The 7,378-nt window shown below is 50.8% G+C and overlaps 1 pseudogene; it reads left to right on the top strand.

Moving 5' to 3' along the window:
• The first annotated feature begins 40 nt into the window (after positions 1–40).
• On the top strand, positions 41–998 carry LOC101664276 (annotated as a pseudogene).
• Positions 999–7,378: the final 6,380 nt, after the last annotated feature.

Here is a 7,378-nt window from a genome sequence, read left to right as displayed (position 1 = left end):
GTTAAATGGGGAGTGGAGGGTTCTGCTGACAGATACGGTGATGAAATGCTGTGGAATTAGTGATGATTGCACGCACAACACTGCGAACATTCTAATAACCAGTAAATTACACACTCAAGAGAGTAGATATTATGGTATGTGAATTATATCTCAGTTAAAAATTCATGACGTAAGTTCGCGTTCTGCGGAGGGTGGGCCAGGCGAATAGCGCCACGTCGTACGCCAACCATCCTACTGTGCGGATCACGGAGCTCATGGACGAGAAAGAATGTCAAGTTCATCCTTGAGAAGACAGACCTAGCAGTGGCCAGTTTTAGCCGGAGGGTCTTCATCGCCGAGGTGCCCATCACAGCCATCGACTGGGTGCAGACTGACGCCAACTCCTCGGCCCTCCACGGCGAGCCCATTGCTCAGACTCGGGTGCGCTCCGCTCGTTAGTGATGACCAGCTGAAGGACGCCCGGGAGTGCTCCGTGGGGTTCACCTTGGACGTGCAGTGCAATGAAGACCGGACGTGCCACGTCACCACCCACGACCTCATCTCCAACAGTGACCCCCGCGGCTACGTGGGGCAGGACGACATCCTCATCATCAAGCTCAGGAAGGGCAGGAGCTGAGACTGTGAGCCTGTGCCAAGGAGGGCTTTGGCAAGGAGTGCACCAAGTGGAATCCCACTGCGGGGGTAGTAGTCGAATACGATCCTGACAATGTCCGGAGGCACACGGTGTACCCCAAGCCAGAGGAATGGCCAAAGGGTGAGTATCAGAGCTGGGAGGATGAGTCCCAAGGAGCCATACAACCCCAATGGCACGTCAGAGAGGTTTTACTGCAGCATGGAGTCCTGTGGCTCTCTGCACCCCGAAACCATCGTCCTCTCAGCCCTGAGTTTAAGGAGAAGCTGAATGATTTGAAGACCCAGTTAAGTGCAAGATCCAGTGTGACGCCCTGACCATCACTAGCTGCACCTTGGCGGGGTGGCCAGTCTCCCCCAACCACTAGATTGCCACTTGCCAGGGCTCAAGCTTTTTGCTGGCAGGCGGAAGCACCTACTGGGCAGGGACACTCATCCTTCCTGGGAGACAGGTCTGGTCTCTTAGACGTGTGGCATCTATCTGGTCGCTGTTCAAGTGGCAGGAATGCTGCTAGAGACCATACATCTCACCCCTCCTCATTCCCTCGCATGCCCCTGGGGCCACCCCTTTCAGAACGCCCACCTGCACCCCTTTGGGTTGAGTGCTGCAACCTCATTCAGGCCACCTGCAGGCCCTGCCAGTCCTCTCCCAGGTTCCTAAGCCCAGGGAGTAGTGTGAGTCCCCCGCCATCCCATCCCATCCCGGAGTGAAGAAGCACGTGGTCCTGTTCTTGCCATCAGTCAAGAGCCTCATTCGCTGCCTAGACCTTGAGGCCTTTTGCCCTATTTCATGTCTCCTCTTGGAGCCTGGCCCTAGTTCTTCGCACCAGCTCCAGGTAGCAACCTGTCCCAAGCAGCACCCAGGCTCTGCCAGCGATGAGCAGAACGGAAGAGCTAGCCACTGAGTCACCACTGTCTTTGTAAAGGTCTTCATTTTTGACAATGAAGAGCACAACATCCCACCCCTCCAAAAAAAAAACAACAATCATGATGGCTCTTATTATTCTGGGCAATACCATTTTTATATCAGAACATCCAGGGTGCATTTTCCGATTCTACTCCAGACATCCTCCTCCATCTCCCCATCCTCTGGAGTAATTAGAAGCCTTGGGACATTGCCTGGGATGAATGGGATCTAGGACTGATGTCCCTTTCGAAGGAGCTGGCTCCTTTTTTGCTTGCTCAATGGTTTTGCTGGAGTAAAGGACGTGTCTCAAGAAATCAAAGGGGACAGGCAGTGGTGGACTGAAACTAATTCACGATTTTGTTTAAATTTACTTGTCAAAGGCAGAAATATTCAATTTCATGCATACTCCCAATTCCCTGCACTGGGAGCAGATTTCCAGGAAGCAATTATGTAGAACAAAATGTAATGGGTAACAGGGGTACCTTGTGAATTATTCATAATCCAATAATGATTTTAACCCATTTTTAACATGACCTGCTACTGGTGTTAGCTTCTGGAAAGTTCCCAAAGTAAGCAACACAGAGGCTTCCATTAGCTATGCTTATATAACCATAGACCTCCTGCCTTTAGCCAAACCACCAGAACAATTAAGAAGACAAGCAGCTTGGGACCCCATTTCCTTCCACATCTACAGGGTAAGTGCTGCCGTACAGACCTCACATCATGCACCCACCCACTCACTCCTCACGGCAATCTTCTCAGGGAGGTTGATGTGCACAATGCCCAGCACAAAGCCTGCTACCAAAAATGCACACGATGTTTATTTCTTTATTTATTTCACTGCTGGAACGGACTGAAGGAGCCACGAAGGGTTGCACATTGGGGTGTTAACTGAGAAGTTAGCAGTTTGAAACCACCAGGTGCTCCGCAGAAGAAAGAGAAGGTTTCAACTCCTGTGAAGAGTTAGTCTCAGAAACCCACAGGGGCAGTTCTACCCTGTCTTATCGGGTCGCGTGAGTCAGAATCGACTCGATGGCAGTGTTTGTTTGTTGGTTGGTTGGTTGGTTGGTTGTGGGTTTGGAATGGACTGGCTGACTGGCTGAATAATGGAAAGACCGGAACGTTTGTAGAAAGGAAGACTTAGACTTGGCTCCTAGTTCTGCTACTTATCAGCTATGCGATTTGTCTTGTCTTCAGTTTCCTCATCTACAAGGGAAAGAGACTAATAGCATTCTTGCTGAATTATTGTGAGGATTGAGATCAGAGCTGGTACTTAATGAGCAATAATTATATGTGGGAGTGGAATTATGGGGTGGAATTGCACAGGGATATGTTTAGCTTTGTTTTCAAAAGCCAAGATTCTTCTGACCAGCTAGAGCTCAGAATCCCTGGGGTGGAGGAACACCAACCTGTGCGAGTCTATTGATGCTCTGTTCTATTTGTATTGTGTTGTGCAGGCATCAACAGCGGCCGTCTGTCACGGGGGGAATGCCTTCACTTCTCTCTCTCCCCAGCTGAAGAGTCCCCTGCCCTCTCACCTCTTGCTTGCCGACTTCTTAGCAGAGAAGAGAGTTCCCAGGCAAGCAACACCACGAGGCTCTTGGACTGTGGCATCCAAACAGTTCCAGGAAGCAACAGTGGGTGGAGGGAGTCAGATGAGGTGACCAATGGGATCAAGACTTGCTCTAGCTTTGTGATGGTGGCTGTTTGCTGAAGCCGGAGGAGGCCAGCCCTCCCGTCCTCCATTGAGAGATGTTGTTCCTGGGAGGTGCTGTCCAGTTGGTTCCAACTCATCGAGCCCCCATGCACAACAGAATGAAACGCTGTCCGGTCCTCGGCCACCCTCACAGTCAGTATGCTCGAGCCACCCTGTCAGTCCATCTTGTGGAGGGTCTTCTTCTTTTTCACTGCCCCTTGACGTTACCAAGCATGACGTTTTTCCCCAGGGAGGGATCTCTCCTGAGGACATGTCCAAAGCACATGACACAAAGTCTTGCCATCCTCCTGTCTAGGGAGCATATTAATCCCACCAGCAGAGCCTGCCGGCCTGGGGCACTCTGGGATAGAGGCCTTGGGGAGACGGTGGGGAAATGCTGTGTGGCCAAGGCAAGAGCTGTGAGCAGGAGGCTCCTCAAGCTCAGCCCAGGGGAGTTAAAGTGGAGTCCTCTAAAATCCTAATGGGAGAGAATAGGATGTCACAATCCAACCATTTCCCAAGGGTCATGCTAGCTGGCTGCTGACTGGGGATCATTATCATCATTTTCTTCTTGAAATTGCTTTTCCTTTTTGGAATTATTGCAATTTCCCAATAGATGCAAAGATATTTGGGAGCTGACGTGGTCCTCCAATCTTGTGTTTTCCAAAGGGTGGTAGACATGTTTGATACGTCAGCTGGATTAAGGAGTTATGAAGATGAGCCTGTTGGGTTGTTATGAGTTGGAACCTACTCGATGGCCATAGATTTGAAGATAAGTATGATTTTAAAAGAAGCCTTGGTGATGCCGTGGTAAAACTTTTGGATGTTAACCAAAAAAGAAGAAGAAAAAAATCTGACTTTCTGGGGGAGAAACCAGATTTCTAAAGATGAGCATGCACGGTCTTGGAAATTCTCCTCCTAGAATCTCTGGGGAAGAAGGTGGAATGGGCAGCTGGTTTCAGACGAAAAGGTTTCAGACCAGGACATTGAAAGGCGGCTGTGCTTAGAAAGCTGCCCGGGTCAGAGGGGCTGCGCCAGGCGCGCTGGGGCGGCTGGGCAGGAAATGAAGGGGAAAGCCGAAACTCAGTTCGGGACTCACCTAATTGGACAGAGCGGCAGCCAGTTGCCATGGTAGCAGCCAATCGGAGGGTCCGCTTACGTGCAGCGGCTCCGCGGTTCCCAAAGCAGGCACTGAAAACGGTCCCTTTGTTGTCACTCTGAGAATTGTCGTCTCACCCCTGCGGGGGTGGGGCTGCGTGGGAACAAAGCCGGGCAGGGTGGCCGGTGGCCGGCAGGGGGTCACGTGAAGGCTCGGGGCCACGGAGGGCAGTTGAATTTGCCACTCCACGGAGCTCGCCATTCGTGCCTCCTAATAAAACGCGGCGGCCGGCGCCTGGGTCTGGGCGGCCTCTGAGCATCCGTGCGCCCCGACGCGGTGGGTGGCTCAGCCTCCGGCCGCTCTTTTGACACAAACTCCCTCCCAGCCCCTAAAGCTCTCGGGTTTTACGGAGAAAAATTCAGGCTCTGCTTCTGTGACTGCGGAGACCATCCCGACTCAGAGCAGCCCTGTAGGAATACGCTTGGTACTCCGGGCAGCCGAGGGAGACGCAAGCACTCAGGAGGTGACCAGTTACACACACAAAGTGGAATTTTAGAAGAAAACTTTTTTTTTTTTGCCCCCCTCCAGGTTGCCTTGAGAGTTGACTCTCCTCCCCCACCCCTGGTGAACAGGCAGGCAAGTCTTCCATCTTTATTCTTTGGCCCAGTGTGTGGGCCTGGACAGAATACAAAGAGGAGGCCCTCTCTCCCCGCCCTCCTGCAGTGGAAGCCAAAAAAACAGGGAAGACTGCAAGGGAGGTGGGGGGAGGGGGGGACACAGAGCAGCGCTTAGTGACCAATGACGGGCCAGAGGGAGGACTCTCCCCCCACCCCCACCCAACTCCCAGCCACAGAGCAACAGGGGGATGCAGCTCTCCAATCCGGACTCTGCTGCAGTCTCCTGTTGCTATGGCAACTCGGCGGGCTCTCCGGTGGGTGGGAACCGACACTGGAGGCAGTAACTCAGCCCCTTCGCTGTGCAGTCCAGGCCTCTGGGAAACGCCCTCCTGCCAGCACAGCAGGCCACAGGCAGCCACGAGTCTCCCAGCGAGAAGCCAGGCCCGTGGTGGGGATCCAGGCCTCCCCTGGTATGGAGAAATAGCTGCCTTGGGACCCCTGCCTCCTCCAATGACATGCTCATCTGGAGGTTTCCCGTCGTTTTCCTCATTGATTCGTTCCTCCATCCACCAAGTCTATCCAGAGCACCAACGTGCAAGGTGCTGGGAGCAGCGTTGTTGTGAATAAGCTGGGCAAAGCCGTTGCCCTCTGGTGGGGGGCTGAGGGGTGGGGGGGAGGCTTACAGCAAACGAAGACAGGGAAACAAAGTAAGTGGGGTGGTTTGGTCCAGAGGGGAGTGAGTACCTGGGTAGTGTCAATGGTTAACAGGCTCAGCTGCCAACCAAGAAGCTGGAGGAGGCTTGACCCCATCCAGGTAATTTTTTGTGGCCTGAGATGCTCTGAAACAAAATGAAAATAGAAAGAGTTGTTATGAAGAAAATAGCACGTAGGGGAGATCAAGGTAATATGGTACACACAATTCCCTCGTTAACCCTTTAACTACCGAAGACAAGTATACGCATGGCCCAGTGCCTTTCCTGGGGCCTGTGGACGCGTATAAATGCGCTGACTCAGCTCCGGTGTCGTTTGGAAGTCATGTCTGCCACTCTCAGTGTCACGTAATGTAAACAGATCCCAGTAGTGAAAAGGTTAAAAAGAGCACTCTGGGTTGTGCTGTTATGAATCGTACCTAACGACAGTGCTAGTTAACATTTTTAGAGGGAAGCCATTACTATTGTGCATCACGTTTGTCAGCTGTCCAGCATTTTGTGTTTTTATTCGTTACTTTGTTATATTTTCCGGTCACAACGTAAGGGGCAAGTGAAAACCAGTAGGAGGAAAGCGCTGGCAAGTTTCAGGTAAAAAAGAATAATTTTAGTTTTATAAGCCCATTAAATAAAATAAATGTTTAAATAAAAGCAATTATGTAGTGTTTTAATTATCCTATCCATAGTCCTGAATCCTCAGTTCAAAATACAAATTTAACAAAATGTGTAAATGTGATGGGGCCCGCGTGAATCTTGCCTGTTGCACCAAAAGGCCCCCGTTTTCATTGAGTGGGACGCCTCTAACGGAGACCAAGTATGAGACGGTAAGCGCGGATGGGGAGGCTACATGAATGGACACAGAGGAACCAGAATGAAAATAATGAGTGCGGATGCGTAGTGGAAAACGTAATCCGTGCCACTGGATAAAGCGTATAACGGGACCCACTGCCACTGAGTCGATGTTGACGCATCTGATCCCACAAGACATCAAAGAACTGCTCCATGGAGTGGCTGGGACTTGGAATCTTCCTGCTGGCAGCCTGCCACATCTGTCCCACATGGAGGGGCTGGTGAATTTGAACCGCCGATCTTAAAAGGGTGGCGACCTGATGCTTAACCCACTGTGTTACCAGGACTCTGTAACAAAATGTGTCTTAAAAGCCTCCAAAACTCACTGTTGTTGAGTCCATTCCCACTCAGAGTGACTCTATGGGGCTGGGTCGAACTGCCCCTTTGTGTTTCTGAAAACTTAGGTCTCTACAGGAGGAGATAGCCTCATCTTTCTCCTGAGGAGTGGCTGTGGGGTTTGAACCGCTGACCTTACAGCTCAGTGCCCACTATCCCACCAAGACTCCTAACAAAATGTATAGAAATTGTTCTGTGAGGACCTAAGTTGCTCTGTCCACTTTCACCAAAACACAATAAAATATTAAACATAAATAGCTCAAATAAAAGTGGAGAAATCGAAACACTAAAAAAGAGAGAGAAAAAGAAGAGACCCCTACAGAGCACAATTCTACTCTGACATACACAGGGTCACTACCCTGTTTCCCCGAAAATAAGACAGTGTCTTATATTAATTTTTGCTCCCAAAGATGCGCTAGGTCTTATTTTCAGGGGACGTTTTATTTTTCCATGAAGAAGAATATGGTACACATTTATTGTTTATTAAAAGAGACCTCACACTTCCTGTCTGCTCTGGCTGCGCTGCAGCCAACAGTG

This window comes from Echinops telfairi, unplaced genomic scaffold, assembly GCF_000313985.2.
Source record: "Echinops telfairi isolate 266 unplaced genomic scaffold, ASM31398v2 ScPeMD7_7469;HRSCAF=8507_0, whole genome shotgun sequence".
NCBI lineage: Eukaryota > Metazoa > Chordata > Mammalia > Afrosoricida > Tenrecidae > Echinops > Echinops telfairi.
The sequence above is the reverse complement of the archived record's forward strand: the minus strand, read 5'-3'. Positions and strand labels throughout refer to the sequence as shown.